The 17497-nt window shown below is 44.4% G+C and overlaps 1 protein-coding gene across 11 annotated transcripts in view; it reads right to left on the minus strand.

The window, feature by feature from the left end:
* Positions 1-16774, minus strand: part of LOC127584938 (EVI5-like protein) — a 210844-nt gene extending 194070 nt beyond the window's left edge. For 10 of the 11 annotated variants that reach the window (XM_052041971.1, XM_052041969.1, XM_052041965.1 and 7 more), the window contains exon 1: positions 16649-16774. The gene's annotated coding sequence lies outside the window, so the exon portion shown is untranslated. The remainder of the gene's footprint in view (positions 1-16648) is intronic. The other variant, XM_052041964.1, reaches the window with a different exon arrangement.
* Between the last annotated feature and the right edge of the window lie 723 nt (positions 16775-17497).

Consider the following 17497-nt stretch of genomic DNA (forward strand, 5'->3'; position numbering starts at 1 on the left):
ACACCAGCCTCCCCTCCTTGGACTCTGTCTTTACCTCTCGTTGTCTTGGTGTAGCAGCCAGCATAATCAAAGACCCACCCACCCGGGACATTCTCTCTTCTCTCTCCCATCAGGTAGAAGATACAGGAGCCTGAGGGCACGTACCACCAGACTTAAGGACAGCTTCTACCCCACTATGATAAGACTATTGAACGGTTCCCTTGTACAATAAGATGGACGATGACCTCATGATCTACCTTGTTGTGACCTTGCACCTTATTGCACTGCACTTTCTCTGTAGCTGTGACACTTTACTCTGTACTGTTGTTGTTTTTACCTGTACTACTTCAATGTAACTGCACTGTGTAATGAATTGACCTGTACGATCGGTTTGTAAGACAAGCTTTTCACTGTACCTCAGTACAAGTGACAATAATAAACCAATACCAGCTTTGCAAACCCATGACCTCTACCACCAAATGGTCAAGGGCAGCAGGCACATGGGAACACTAGCCGTTTCACCTCTATCACGCAATATCCGAACTTGAAAATGTATCGCATTCTTTTATCGTCATTCAGTCTGCATCCTGATACTCCAGATACCCATCAACTGTTTAAGGTGGTAGCTCACCACAACCATCAAGGACAACAAACCCTGGTCTTGCCAGTAATTGTTTTATCCTGTAAAATGAATAAATAAAAAAAACATTACCACTAAGAGGATAGAGAGTAGCATGTGTGCAACCACTTGCTATGAAATGTTTCAATATTGCAGCTCAAAGAATTACACCACAGAAAAGTTTGCACACTCCACTGTTACGATGCAAGCTGCTGGAGAAATCACTTGTTAACTTACTTTGTCAAATTCAAGCTTCAACAGTAACCCCACAGGAAGGTTGTAGCAATGTACTGCTCTTAAGGCGAAATGTGAACACGCTTAAAAAGCTATACTCCGTTCCAGTATTCCCAGTCAGCAGTGGTAAAACACCTGCTAGGCAGCCACACACAAATCACTATTTTAGCACAGGGAGCAAAGGAGCGTCATAATTTAATTTTTAAAATTATGGCCGTTTTTTGAAATAAAGACAACCAACCACCCTCAGAATCAGTTTGTTTTCATGCAGATCTTATTATCTGCTGCACTTCAAGGAGATCAACATCACCACTTCACCAAAGAACTGAGCTAAAATGCAAGGATGCCAACTCTTACAACCTAATCATTCAAGTACAATGTCACAACACAGAAATTGAACTGTTAAGATTTCAAAATTAAGTCTATACATTTCGTAGTGAATTTAATCATTCATGTATACACATAACACTAAGGATTTCATCATGAACCTTGGCGACTTATATTTTCAATCCAGGCACAGGATTGAGAGCCTATCTTAATGGACTATCACTTTGTCAGGATAATACAAATAGACATTTTAATAAATAATAGTTAGTCCAGTGACACAAGTGTCATCACCAAGCTTTTTTTAAAAAAAATTATATACATTTATTCATCTCATTAAATGCTTTGAGGTTTCGATAACTGCCGGGTGTGTCTAATGTCAATTCCGTAGCAGCTCAAGGTTATGAAAACCACTCAGCAATACAATTATATTTTCCTGATGCAAACCTGATAGATCAGTATTTCTACTGGTGGTACATATTGCATGACTATGCTAATTGCTTTGCAGTATTGTTTCCCAATTTAAGTTTTGAGAAATACTTTAACACATGAAATTGTCAGAAATATGAACAACAAGCTAAAGGTGTCAATGGTGGACCAAAAGGCGTTAGAGTCAGAAGAGTTCCTCCCACCCCCACCCCAAAACAAAATACATTTGCAGAACGTGGACATTGCAGATAAGGCCTGCTTTTATTGCCAACTGCCATTTAACCTTCAGAAAGCAATAAATGCAAGACATTCTCGAAGCAAAGCAGGTCTAATGAAGGAAATTGCAGTGCTTTCAGATCACTTGTAACAGGACTTACTAACGTTTCTAAGTCAGGATAGTGCATGACTTGGTGCAGAACCTGGAAAGTGTAGATGATTCCATATGCCTGGTGTTCTTCTAAGCAACCTAGATCATGAACTATGGAGATACTAGTGAAAATGCACATGCAGGTTGTTAAGCTGCATCCACTGTGTAATGCTGGTGGAGTGAATGAATGACACCTGTCCACTACATGGCACAATCAAATAGGCTGGTTTCCCAGCACAGGATCAGGCTGCTTGAGTGTTTGTTTTTAAGCTATGCTCATCCAGGCATGGGGTGAATACTCCTGTCATACAGTTAACTTTAGCCTTTTACATGGTGGAATTGTTTTGGTTAGTCATAAGTAGAATCACTTGCTGTGCATGATCTTTGAAACATATGTGAACTGTATGCAGAGGATATGGGATCAGTACACAGCACCAAGATTACAAACCCATGTGTGCAGGTGCCACCAGAAGCCCAAGAAAACATGTTGCAAAACTCTGGAGTTGGAAAGAAAAGCCATAGTTGAAGATGGATTGATAGAAGTAACCAAAGGCATTCTCAACAAACTGGCAAAGGAGGAACTCCCTTCTCGTCAACTCCCTCAAAACTGTCAGGTAAAGAACAATGAGTTTACACGGAACACCATAGAAAAACACCAATTATTTCTAAACACAGAATAATGTGTTACCTACACAAAATGTTTGTTAACTTCAGGAATCATTTACAATCCTCTATGCAGGGAATCTGCTCAAAAACAAATAGGTTACCGAGTGAAGTAAGAGCAGAAAATTGAAGGTCACTGATCTGAAAGTTAATTTCTGTTCCCCTCGCCATAGGTGCTGCCCAACCCCCAAAGTATTTCCAGAGTGTGTTATTTTATTTCAGGATCTGCAGAATTTTGCTTTTTGCTCACAAATAAGTTGGGCAGGCATCACAATTACAGCTCACTCACTTAATGGGAGACAACAAGCTAGAGAGCCTTAGCAACAGAACACAACGTGGTTTAAAGCGCCAGGCCTTCTGAAATACTTCCTTTGACTGTGGAAAGTATAACATCTTGTTCCAAGGTCTGTTTCTTAATTACACTATAAAACTCAAATTTGTGGCTTATATCATGTTTATTTTCAGATTACAGGCCACATCCCATGAGAGATACAATGTGTGTTTTCCATAAAGAAAATGGAGCACCAGTGAGTGATGCAGAACAACAAGTACAAAATGTATATTTGCTCCTTTACTTTAAACTTTCTTTATACAGCACGGTAACAGGCCCTTCCGGCACAACGAGTCCACACTGCCCATTTAAACCCATGTTAACCTACCCATACGTCTTTGGAATGTGGGAGGAAACCGGAGCACCGAGGAAACCCACCCAAACACAGGGAGCAGCAAAAGGAATTGAACCCCAATCGCCGGCGCTGTAATAGTGTCACACTAACTGCTACACTACATTGCCATTGAATAGTGTCAGAGTCAGAGTCATACAGCAGAGAAACAGGCCTTGCAACACAGCATATCCATTCTGGCCAAATACCCATCTACCTAATCCCATTTAACTAGTAATCTATCTTCTCATCCCATTTTCAAGCACTCAGCTGGTAATCTTTAAGTGGTGTTTGAAGTGCTCATCAAAATACTTCTTAAATGTTATGAGTACCTGCCTCCACAACCCGCTCAAGTAGTGAATTCTAGATTCGAACCATGCACTACTGCCCCTCCAAATGTCTTAAACCTGTGTGTTCTGGTTATAGACATCTCTGCTAAGGAAGAAAAAAGGTTTCATTTATGCCCCTCATATTTTTGTATTCCTGCATTAGGTTCCTCTTCAGCCATTATTTCAAAGAAAACAAACTGAGCCTCTCCAGTCTATCCTCAAAGCAAGAGTTCAATCCCAGGCAAAATCCTGGTGAATTGCTTCTGCTCCCTCTCCAAATCACATCCTTCCTATAGAGTGGCAAGCAGAACTGCATTCAGTACTTCATCTGTAGCCTGTTTTTTTTTATATAGATATTCTATATCTGAACTAATGAAGGCAAGCATCCCATATGCCTTCCTTACAACCTTATCTACCTATGCTGCTGACTTCAGAGATCCTTGGACATGTACACCAATGTCCCCATTTCTCAGTGCTTCCTAGGATCCTAGCGTTCATTATGTATATCCTAGCCTCCCAAAAAATATCACCGCACATTCTTTTAGGATTAAATTCCATCTGTCAACTCATCAACATGATTCCGTAGCCAAAGACTACCCTCTGCACTGTAAACAACACCGCCAATTTTCAAGTCATCTGTAAAATTACTGCTAACATCTCCCATTCATTCCTGCAATAACAGGATCTCCCTTCATATTAACAAAAAATGGTTTTCTTAAAACTTTTAACTTGGATTTTTATACTTAAAGTTGTACAAAACATTGATTATGCTGCACTTGGAGTACTGCACTATAGGAAAGATGTGATTAAGCCAGAGAGGGTGTAGAAGAGATTCACAAGGATGTTGCCTGGATTGGAGGGCTTGAGTTATAAGGAGAGACTGGATAGGCTGGGCCTTTTCCCTGGAGCAAAGGAGGCTGAGAAGTGACATGATAGAGGTATATAAAATTATGAGGAGGCATATATAGGGTAAATAGCTAGTGTCTGTTTCCCCTAGTGGGGGTGTCAAAAACTAGAGGGCATAGGTTTAAGGTGAAGAGGAGGTTTAAAAGGGGATCTGAGGGGTAAATATTTCACACAAACAGTAGTTGGTATCTGTAATGAGCTGCCGGGGAGCTGGTGGAGAGAGGAACAGTAACAATATTATAGAGGCATCTGGACAGGTACTTGAATGAGCAGGGCAGAGAGTGATATGGAATTGATGCAGGCAAGTGGGATTAGTTTAGATAGGCATGATGGTTGGCATAGGTGCAATGGGCCGAAAAGCCTGTTTCTGTGTTGTACAACTTTGCCTCTCTGACTTAAACTGTTATTACTTGTCACACGTCTAAAGGCATCATCCCTAATATTGCTGAAGAGTTAAGATTCTGTGCAAAAAATTGTGTCACCATTTCATGGATTTGGATGTCATTATTCCTCTTGGCAATTAATTCCTATAACTAAAATCTCTATTCACTGGAATAATTTAGTAAATCTCCTTTGCATCCTTTTTATCTCACCTAATGTGTGATTCAGAAATGTTCCTATAAAGGCTCATCCTGACTTCATTGCACTAGTAGTGTATTTCAGTTTATAAAGTTCAGGATACTGTGCGCTTTTTTTAAAATAAAAATGCAGCAAAACTATTTCCTCAACCCATCCTTTGACTTTCAATCTGTACATTTATACCCAATTCTCTGTGTTCTTCTCTAATTTATATTACCTTTTACCATTCTATCAAATGTAATTTCTCACAGAGTCAAACAGCACGGAAGCAGGCCTGACTCCGCGCACAACATCAAGTACCCTACCATACACTAAACCTACTTTAATCCCATTTTGCATTTCTTGGTATTACATTTCATCTACGATCTATTTACCCATTCCACTAGCCTATCTGTGTTTCTCCTTTAATTCAATTACTATCCTCTTCAGTTACTATAGTTCCAAGTTTTGAATCATCTGTAGATTTGGAAAATGTGCCTTATATGGAGTCATAGTCATACAGCATAGAAGCAGGCCCTTCAGTCCACCACATCCATGCTGACTATCAAGTACCTATCTATACTAATCACATTTTCCAACACTTAGTCTGTAATCTTCTATGCTGTGCATGATAGGAAAAGCACTGGTTCTCCAACTTCCAGGTCTCAGTCCAAAAAACACTCTTTTCTGCAAATCTGTTTCCAGTTACTTTGTCAATTTTCTATCCACATGCCGCCTTTTATTTGGCAGGTAATCAAATGCCTTTTGGAAGCCTACATATACCACATCGACTGCATTTTTCTCATTAAATAGTTTTTATTTTAAATAAAAAGTTCAATTAGTTGGACATGATTTGCCTTTCACAAGTCCATTCTGACTTTTACTCACAATCCACACATAACCAAGCAATTGCTAATTCTGTCCCTGATTATTAAGAGTACAAAGACTAAACCAAATGATCTGTAGTCACACTTGCACAAGAGTGCAACATTTGTAGTTTTGCAGTTCTCAGGCACCACACCCAAATCTATCGATGTTTGAAGGAGTATGTCCCTGGCCTCTGCAAATTCCTCTCTATTTGTCTCAGCAACCCATGTCCCACCCGGAGCAGGTGATTTATCCACCAAGTGCAACTCGCCTTTCTGGTGCCTATCAATTAATTTTTGGCCCATCCAGAATCTTGACTACATCTTCCTTTGCTGAGATACCAGGAGCATATTCCTTGGTAAAGACTGATGTAAAGTATTTGTGCCTCAGGTATGGCCCCTGCCTCCATAAATAACTTCTCTTTTTGTTCTCCGATCAGCCCCACTTCTCCCATTACAAACAACTCCTTCCTGGTTCACAAGCCTACAGGATATTCTTTATTCTCTTATGCTTGTTGTCAGTCTTTTATTATGCTTTCTCGTTGCCTCCCTTATTTCCTTTTCTATTTCCAATCTGAACTTTCCGAAATCAGCCTAGCTCTCAAATGACTGCTTTGTGAAGCACACATTTGCAGTGTCTCCCAAATGTGAAAACCACATTTTCAACAGCATATAAACTATGCTCAAGTTAACTTGCAAATAAACTGCTGCTTCTATGGAAAGACATATTGGGAATGGGAATGTGAGGAGGGAGGAAGTAAAGGGTCACTGTTGCATGTACTGTGGGTTCAGGTAAAGATCCTTGGGAAGGAGTATTAGTGTAGGTGGAAGAGTGAAATAGAACATCCCAGAGGGAATATCGAAAGGGGATTGAAAGGCATCCAGTGATCGTATCCCATTGAATGTGTCAGATGTTATGAAAGACAGATGTGTAAGGCAGGTGACTGAAAAGTGAGGACCAGGGGTATTCTATCCTATTTTTAGTGTGGGGTATTGGCTGTGGGGAGAAATGTGAAAAGTGAGGAGTAAACAACACCAGCCAATGAGTCCCTTAATTCTTTGTTGAGAGTAACCAGCCAGATTGGCTGGTTTTAGTAATCCAAGGCATTGCTGGACAAATGTTCAATGTTGTCAGGAATTGACTTGGCTCCTCTCACAGTGGGAACTTAAGGAGGAAGCAGAGATGGACTGTATACCCAAATATTGGCTGAAGACCATCTTTTGCACTCACAAGCCAGGGCCCAAAAGAACAGCAGGATGTTCAGTGCATACCCTGTCACTAGTTGTTTAGCTGCCCATCAGAGTCATACAGCACAGATACAGACCCTTCGGCCCAACAAGTCCACGTCAACCATTATGCCCACCCATCGAGTCTCAATTTCCTACGTTCAGCGTATATCCCTCTTAAGCCCCACCCCTCCATGTACCTATCCAAGTGCTTCTTAAATGATACTATTGTACCTGCCCCAACCAGTTCCTCTGGCAGCTTGGTCTATATATTCACCACCTTCTGTGTGAAAAAGTTGCTCCAAGTCCTTTTTAAAGCTTTTCTCTCTCAGCCTAAACCTATGCCTCCTAGTTTTGGAACCACCTCCCTGGGGAAAAGACTGCTACCATCCACCTTATCTATGCCCCTCATGATTTTATAAACCTCATTCTCCTGCTCTCCAAGGAATAAAGACCCAGCCTGGCCAAGCTCTCCCTGTAACTCAGGTCCTCTAGTCCTGGCAACATCCTCAAATCTTTTCTGCGCTCTTTCCAGTTCAGCCACGTCTTTCCTACAACAGGGTGACAAAAACTGTACACAGTACTCCAAGTATAGCCTTACCAACGACTTATACAACTGCAACAAAATGTCCCAACTCCTATACTCATTGCCCTGACTGATGAAGGCCAGCGTGCCAAACACCTTTTTCACCACCCTATCTACCTGTGACACCGTGTTCAACAAACTATGCACTCGTACTCCAAGGTCCCTCTATTCCATTACACTTTCTAGTCCTCTACCATTCGTAGAATAAGTCCTACACTGGTTTGACTTTCCAAAATGCATCACCTCACATTTAGCTGCATTGAAATCCATTTGCCACTCCTCAGCCCACTTCCCTCACTGATCAAGATCCCTCTGTAATCTATGATAACCTTCTTCCTATCAATAACACCTAATTTCGTGTCATCCGCAAACTTACTGATCAAACCTTTCCACAAGTGCCATGGCAGGACTGCAGAGCGTGGATCAGATTCATCTGTTGAGGAATTATTCAGCTCTTTAGCATGCTTGGCATCAATGCCGTAGATTGGCATCTGACTTTTATTTACACTGTGTGAGGCTCCTGGCATGTTCTTTTCACACTCTTCAATGAACTCTGGTTAACCCCCTTGCATAAAGACAATTATAGACCAAGGGATTACAGACGACAGTAGTGTACAACTTCTTGCTGATGGCCCACACCACATTAGATGCCCAGTTTTAAGATGGTGGATTTGATCTGAATTTATCCAACAAAGCACAGTATGTGCCGTGAAAAACAGTAAAGAGTGATTGCAGTGTAAATAAAGAACACCATTTCCATTGTGCAAGAACTGTGGAATGATTACTCTAGCAAACACAGAAGCATCTGTGACAGGTATATGGGAGGTCAAGTAAGCACTTTTGCCTGGTATTAGTTCTCATTAGCTGTTGCAACCCATCTGGCAGCTACGTCCTTTAGGACTAGCCCAGCAGTTGTGCTGCCAAGTTAATTTTGATGAAACACAGGCTGCTACCCAGAGTGCATCATGTATTCTTGCTGTCCTCAAAGCCTCTTCCAAATGATGAACAATACAGAGAAATACTGATAGAGTCTGAATTGGTGGACTAGTAATATTCACCATGGTAACATGCCCCACATAAAACTGTAGGTACCACTTGAGAATGAATCTGATCAATGATTGGCCAGGAGTACTGCTTCTGACATATACCTTTTTATTGTTTGCAGTGATAACATACAAGCAGCACAGAAATAGAAAAAGAGCTGCAATGATCATAAAACCAAAATACTTTGAGGGGTTAATAAGGATCATCCTGTTCTGCAGTAAATTCCAGAAACACTTGCTCATTCAGACAGGCTCGACATTCACAAAGCTGGCATCTCCAATTGGTGAGCCTGAACTCCGATTAGAAAACCGGACCAGAGTCTTACAACGAAGCTGCAGGGAAGCACAAGTCTTTGAGTTTAAGGATTCATCAGTAAAGATTTCAAGCAATGCAGTAATACATCAATTTATGAAAGGGAGGCATGGCTGGAAAATGTTTTAAGCCAAATGTCATAAATTGAAGAGGCTGGGTAAAATGCACCTTGAGCAGAGAGTGACATGCTATTCATTACAAGCAAAAAATAGCTTGGCAAATTGAAGACAGCTTGCACCTTATTGTCTGCCTGCACTCTCTCTGTAACAGAAACACTTTATTCTGCACTCTGTTATTGTTTTCCCTTGTATGTAACTGCACTGTGTAATGAATTGATCTGTATGATCGGTATGCAAGACAAGTTTTTCACTGTACCTCAGAAAAAGTGACAATAATAAACCAATTTAACCAAATTACCAATTTACCAAACAGTCAATTGCATTACAGCAGAAAATTGTAAATCAAGAAAGGACTACAGTGTTTTCCACCTTGCATAGGAAGGAAGCCCATACTGGCAGAGTCAGTGAAATATAGATCTACAGGATGAATTCCTGATATATCAGGGTAATCTTTGAGGAGCAATTGAGCAAGCCAAGATCACTGGAGTTTAGAAAAATTTGAGACATCAGATTCTGAGGGGAATGAACAGGATGAAAACTAAGAATCAAGAACCAGAAGGATGGTTTCAGGACTGAGATGAGAAATTTCTTTCACACAGAGGATGCAAATCTTTGAAATTCTATACTTCAGGGGGCAATGGATGCTCAGCCACCAAGTATAATCAAGGCAGATATTGATAGATTTTGGACAAAGATGTCAAGAAGGACATGATCTGAGGTAAGAATCATTATGAATGGCAGAGCAGGCTCACAAGGCAACATGTTCCACAGAGGCCTTCAATTCTTATGCACTCAAAATAAATAGTGCAATGCAGTTTTAAAATTATGAATCAAAATGCAAGACAATTGCAACTTAGCAAAATGGCTCCCCCAAGCTTAATCAATCAAATTGCACAATAAACTGCTCAATAAAGTTTCCAGCCAACATTAAAAAGATTGAATATTGAAAATAATGAGAATCCAATAGGTTTATTGCCCTAGCAGAGATCAAGCAACGTCAAAGGGAAGGTGTGGACATACAAAGTGAGTACTTGGACTGAGTTGTACCCCTTGAATGATGTTAACCCAAAACCAGCCAATTCAGAGCTACTGGAAGATAGAGAGGCACCTAGAAACTACACGTACATTTCAAAAGCAAAAAGGCATTTTTTTGTGGACACTGTACACAAGGACATTCTGCGTATACTATACCCAGAGTCACATATACACAGAATTCTTCATTAAGTACATGGGAAATTTTGTTGCACCAAAAAGAGTTTGGAAAATGTTCATTTTCCCTCTCCGACCAACCCTTTTATAGTACTTTCGGGGAAGAGATTCAAAAAAGAAGCTTTATTGTTATGTATCCAGCAAAAACTGTTTATTGCTCTTATACCAATGCTTATCAATGCCAGAGGGAAGATTAACATTGCAGCACCTCCTACTACAAAGGCAAGCACAGCCCTGCCCCAGCATTTCATCACATCACCACTACCAAGCACAACTGCTAAAATTAGCATCCTGGCAGCAAAGGGCATTTTCAGGATCTTGGCATCACAGATAAGGTCAACATTTAATCCTCATCCCTCAGTGCCATTGAGAAGGGGCTGGGGAGCCACTTTCTTGAACCTCTGCAGTGCTCCTGTGAAAGTGCTCCCACAATGCTGTTAGGTAGGGAGTTCCTAGATTTAGACCCAGCAATGATGAAGGACCAGTGAAATCAGGATGGTGGGCAACTTGGAGGGGAGCCATATGGAGATAGAGGTTACAGGTATGGGAGGTGTTTTGTGCATGTAACTACAGTGCATTTTATAGATGGTACACACTGCAATCATTGTGTACTGGTGAAGGGAATGAATATTTAAAAGCATTGATGGGGTACCAATCAAACAGGCTAGTTTTTAATGGAGTTTCGAGAGTTGTTCGATCTGTACACACAGGGAAGTGGGCTGCACTGCATCACACTTCTGCCACATGCCTTGCAGATAGTGGAATGGCCTTGTATGACAGGAAGCAAGTTACTTGCCACAGAATACCCAGCTTGTAGCTACATTATTGCTGGTTCAGCTGAGCGGTCAATAGTGTTTCTCAGGATATTGATGGTGGGAGAGTTGGGGATGGTAACGCCACTGAAGGTCTAAGGTAAGTAATTGGGCTATCTCTCTTGTTTGAGATGGTCATTGCCTGGCTTGTTGTTTTCCTTTTTTCTGCCCATGCCTGAATGTTGTCTAATTTTTGCTGCATGCAGAAATGGACTACTTTTGAACATTTGAACATTGTGTACTCATCAGCAAATGTCCCATTTCTGATCTAATGTTGGAATGATGCATCTAAAGATGGTTGGGCCTAGGACACTGCCCCACCCTCAGGCCAAATTACCTGTCAGCATGCTTTAGAGATGGAAGGAAGAGTAAAGAAAATTACTCTGTACTTGGATTCCAAAACCTATGGAGATGTTTCAACATTTTGCTTTAGTGCAGGACGATAGCTTGACTCATTCTTGTAACATTAAAACAACAACCTTCAAAGATGAGGCTGTAGCGACTCACTGCACCTGCATCGAACTGGCTCCCGACATCGCAAATGTCAGAGGCCCCGACCCAAGCTGGCACGGGGCCCTCCTTCTTCCCCAGCGTCGGGCTAGGAAAGCCCGTGCACGGGAAGGTCAGGTGACCCGTGCGTGACGTCAGTGCGGGAACTGTAGCACGGGAAGTTTTGGGATATTAAAGGCGCACCACGCCCGTCGTTCATTCGACTCCTGATTTCGAACCAGTGACTCTGTCTTCATCTTGTAGTGTGTAGCTAGCCGCTACAAGGCCTTCTTTAATTATGCATAGATGCAACAAAATGACCAGAATTCAAGTAGCTCCTCCTCTCCCCAAATCCACTGAATATTCCACAGAAGTGAAAGTTGACAAAGGATAAATGAAAAAAAATCACATAGGCACTATTCACTGTTGATAATGGGGTATTTGTAACAGATTATTTCTCCACATAATTTATGCAACAATTTTCCCTGTCAGTGACAGTCTTGTTCTTGTTAAGCTCATTCTTTCCAATAGAATGGACTTATGTACTCCTTTCCTAAGCCTACTTCTACTGCAACCTACACACTGAATGTCAAGGCCATTCTTGGTACAATAAATATAGACCGGTACAGCTTGTAGCAGATTGTATGCCTTGCCTCTATACACCAGCCTTGCTCTGCTCACCGCCATCAATTACATGTCTCCCAACCCAAGCAGCAAAACTAAACATTTCAAAATTAATCATGGTTTCCCTATTGTACCCCTGCTGTCTCTACATTGAAGGAGCACTGATTGTGACTTTGGTTACGAGATCTGCAGCCAGATTTGAGATATTTTCTCTTGGTCTAGAATATGGGAATATAATTCTTGAAATAGAGTAGTTCATACTGTGAAGGGCAAATTGACTGCTGGCACTGTCTTGAGGCAACATTCCAATTGTTACAGTGTCATAGTTGTTTCCCACCCCATCCACCTAATACATTCCTCTCCCACAGGAGGATGTTTATTTTCCTATTGTCAAACAAGGAATGATATTAAAAGGGAATGTCTTGACCCTGACAATGCCATACAAAATAAGCCCATTAAGAACTGGAGCATGAAGCCACACCTTTTACAAAATCAACTCATTGTCTGTGGATGAGAGTTCAAACCTACAATTAAATGACTCAGTGGAATAAGTGCTTCCAAAGTCAAGCTCACCAACGTACTGAATTTCCCTGATCATCAACTGGGGAGCAACCCTGAAAGGGTGAATGATCTCACTCTGGGAGACAGCATGCAGATGGGGTGGGGGAAGAGGAGAGGAAAACAAAAGGAGCTAAAAAGGCATGAGGTGAGAGAGGAAAACAGAGAGGCAGCTGGATGGAGAGAGAGAAATTGAAAGAGGGATGGTGTCAGAATGAGGAGTGGGTACAATAGAGGGGTCCAAGGAAAAGGATGTGGGCAAGATGATGTCTGCATTCACTTGTGTATTATGCAGTCTGTCGAGACCATGTGGTAGCTGGTATACAACACTCCACATTTAAAGAATTTAAGTAGAGTCATCCTCCACTCCTGAGAACTGGAGTAGAGGGAATACTTTGGTAGGACCAGTAATACAGGATGAACCACAAGGTCGACGTGTAGCAAAGTTGAGGATTAGAAATACTCATGGATTCTGCCCGGGAAAGGAGAACGCCAGAATGTGATTTTCAGAATTAAGTAAATGGATTTTATAAATTTGACTAAAATATATCAAGTTAAGAGAAGACAAGCTTAAGCCAGTAAAAAAAATAGATTTGAGATTATTGTCGGGAAATTGTGATGCACACAGAGGGACCATTCTGTGAAGCACACAAGAGAGGCAAAAGCACAAAATGACACCATTGAAAAAGGACCTTTAAATTTTGCTCCTAATTAGAGAAGGCTAAATAGACAAATTAATTGGGCTGAATAGACTCATGCGTAATTCTCCTTCAATGTACAGCAAGACCATTGGCATCATTGTTCCCCGGACCCTTCCAATTTCAGCTGCTCCGTCACTGATGTTCATTCCATCATGTGGTCGGAGTGGGGTGGTTGTTCTATGCAGTTCTTCAGATAACAAATCAGTCCATTGCACACAGAAAGATCTGAACAGAATTCAGGCAAGGATAGATAAGTGGGGAATAACAGTCACATTATGAATGAAAGGTAATGATCATCTTCAATAAGAGACTAACCATCTCCTCTTGACATTCAATGCCACCAAGTCCCTGAATCACCCACCAACCAGAAACTAAATTGCACCAGGAGGTCACAGGCAGGATATTCTGCAGGCGCTGACTCAATTCCTCACCTTCCAAACCCTTGTATACCTCTAGCACATGTCCAGAACATGATAGTTCACTTGCCAGCTCCAATAACATTCAAAGAGCTCAATAGCAAGGAGCAAAAAGCAGACCAACTTCCATCCACCACAAAACAGTGACTCCCTCCACCACCTGAGTATTGTACCAGCAGTCCAATTCATCAAATGGACACATGCAGCAAGACGACATGGCTTCTTCCAAAGAGCTTCCCAAATAAGTGCCCTCTCTAATCATAAAGCTAGGGCAACAGTGGTGGGGCAGTCCACCATCTCAAATTTCCCTTAAAGACAACGCAGCCTGGAGATACTCAGTCATCGCATCATCAGGACTGCGATAAAGTCCAAGAACTCGCAGCCAAATAACAGCAAACAAGTTCATCGCCCTCTCTCCACTGACCTCCATCCAGTCTCCAAAACTGCCCTTCCACACAGTTCTCCTTCACATCACCCCCACCTGCCCCCTACTCTCCCTCCATTATTCCCCCCTCCACCCTATCCATGCCTCCCTGTCCATTCCCTACCCCATTGCTCCACATCCCTGATCTCCTAGCCATCTGTCCTCACACTCCCCTGCGTACCTCCGCCACACCCCCTCTTGTGGATTCCCATACTGCTATCTTGCCTCCTTTTACCTGCCACCACACACCTCCACTACCCCACCCAGCCACCTCACTCCTTTTGTCTCCATGCCCTATCTGCCCTCCCCCTACATCCCGACCCTTAGCTCCACCCCTTACCTCCCCCCGTGCCCCCATGCCACCTCAACCCTACCCTGACCGGCGATCCTGTCCCTCTCACGAACATCTCACCCCCTCTCTCCCATCCACTCTTCCCTACAACATCTGTACTCCCACTTCCCTCCATCCCACCTTCCTGCTTGAACCATATCACCCTGCAACCCCCTTGTATCCCCCCCACTCTTTCCCACCCTTCTCCTTCCCCCCATCCTTCCATCTTCCCTCTGTCCCTCCCGCCATCTCTTCCCCCTCCCATCCATCTCCTTCCCTCTGTCCCTCCCTCCATCCATCTCTCCCCTCCATCCTTCCATCTCCTTCTCTCTTCCTCCATACCTCCTCACCCCTACCTCCCCCAAGCATCCGTCCTTACCCCCCTCCATCCCTCCCCTCTTCATTCCATCTAGCTCACTCCATCCCTTCCTCCCTCTCCCATCCTCCAGCCTGTCTCCCTCCCTCCCTCCATCCGTCCTTACCCCTCCCTCACTTGCAACCCCCCTCCGGCCGTCCTTGCCCCTCCCAACACCCCTCTCTACCCTTCCCAACACCCCTCCCTACACCTCCCCCCCCCACTTCTTCAGACCTCACCCCTCTCTCCCCACACCCCCTCAGTCCTCTTGCCTCCCTCTCCCCTTGGTTGGTCCTCACCCCTCCCCCCAAGCCCCTCCATCCGTCCGTCCTCCCTCCCAGCCCCTTCGTCCGTCCTCACCCTTGTCCACATTCTCCTTCCCTCCTACTCCCCTCTTCTCCCTCCTTCCCATTCCCTCCTTCCCCAATTCCCCTTCCTCCCCCTTATCTGCCCGCCATGCCCCCGCCACCATCCCCACTCCCTTCGTAGCCCCCCCAACTGTCCCCAACCTTCAGCTCCCCAATCCCATCCCCCCCCCCCACCTGGCCCACTGACCTCTTCTCCGTCTCCCCTTCTTCAGGTCCCCATCCCCCAATGCTGCCTCACGCGATTCCTCTGTTCACCTCCCTGAACCACCCTCCTCCCTCTCCTACCTCCTCAATCCCGACCCCCCCCCATACCCACTCTCAATCCATCACACTCCTTCCCCCTACACCTCTCCCATTCCCCCTTCCTCCCCTCCGTCCCCTTTCCTCTTCCTCCGTCCCACTCCCCCATCTCCCTTCCCCCAATCTCTCCTCCCTCCCCCTGACCCTCCCCTGCCTCCCCTCATCCCTGCCTACCATCCCTACCTCCTGCCCCCCTCCCTTCCACCTTCCTTCTCTTCCCTCCCCTCCTTCCTCCCCCCAGTCCTCTCCCTTCCTCTCCCCATCCCTTCCACCTCCCTCCCCATCTCCCCATCCCTTCCCCTTTATTTCCTCCCCTCACGTTCCCCTCCCCCATCCCTGCCTTCCCCTCCCATCCCATCCTTCCATCCCCCTTCCCTTGCTGCAATTTTTGCTCATCTCTCTTCCCAGTCACCCACCCAGCCGCCTGCCTGACCTGCGTCCTCCTCTACCAGCCTGTTTCTCCTTGCCTTATCATCCCCCTCTCTCCTTTCTCCGGTATTGCCACCCCTCCATCCTTCTCTCTCTCTCTCTCCCTCGATCCATCCATCCTCCATGTCTGCCTGCCTTGTCCCTTCTCCGCACCCCTCGACTGGCCTTCTACCCCGACACTCCATCCCTGCTCCCAACACCATGAAGGACTGCTCGCCCCGGGGAGTCTCCGCCCGCTCCGCTGTGCCAACAACGGTTGCCACCGTATTCCTCGGGATGACGCCCACCCTCCCGCCGCCATTTAACCTGCCAGTCGGAATGCTCATCCCCCGGGACAGTGACGAGCTCCCGCTCATCGCCGGGCACCGGGCTGCGGTCTTCCGGGGCATTCGGCTCCACAAACCCTACCTGCCGTCTCGGAGATCAGCTGGCATCCGTGTGCCGCTGTCCCCGGGCACCGACGCGGCCTCAATCCGGCGCGCCGCCTCTCCTGTTTATTCCAGTGCTCGGCCCAACACTGACAGCAGGGGGCGGAGCTCCAGCCTCATGACATCACTCATCTCCCAGGTCGTCACCAATCGCCGCTTATCTCCCGCCCCTCATACTGAACCGTAACCAATTAAAAATCAGAGAATTGCTCAGATTGACAGTAGTCAGCATCAATGGGGTTTCAAGCTATCTCGGCCAATGACAGATCGACGATGCTTCTTCATCAAATCAACCAATGAATTAGCCATAATCGTTGATTGACATTTATTTAAACCAATAGATTCGCAGTATGGCGAGATTTCCCCCTCCCCTTCTGCCCATGGTGCTGATGCTGTGGACAGGTCGGTTGGTGGGATGGATGTGCATCCTGAGCGGTCAGATGTACAGGTCTCACATGGCGGATTTGCGTACCCAGCGTTCTTTATCGACCATAAACGACGTGACATATAATTGTAGTATTATGGAACTCGCGGGAGAGAGACTACTCGACTCATTGTTGAGAGGCTCGATCCAACCCCACTTTGCAGTCCTTGGCCCATTGCCCTCAAGTCATGGCTTTTCAAGGACGTCTCCAGGTGTAGATCAAATTTGACGAGGCTTTCTGTCTACACCACCCTTTCAGGTAGTGAATTCCAGACGCAGCATGATAACATTTTCCAGATTTCCCCTTTCATCTTTAAACCAATTATCTAAAATTTTTGCCTCCTGGTGTTTGACCTCTGCTGAAGGAGATTGGCCTTCACAATTTTATCTAGGCCCCTCATCAGT

This window comes from Pristis pectinata, chromosome 31, assembly GCF_009764475.1.
Source record: "Pristis pectinata isolate sPriPec2 chromosome 31, sPriPec2.1.pri, whole genome shotgun sequence".
In the NCBI taxonomy this organism is placed as follows: domain Eukaryota; kingdom Metazoa; phylum Chordata; class Chondrichthyes; order Rhinopristiformes; family Pristidae; genus Pristis; species Pristis pectinata.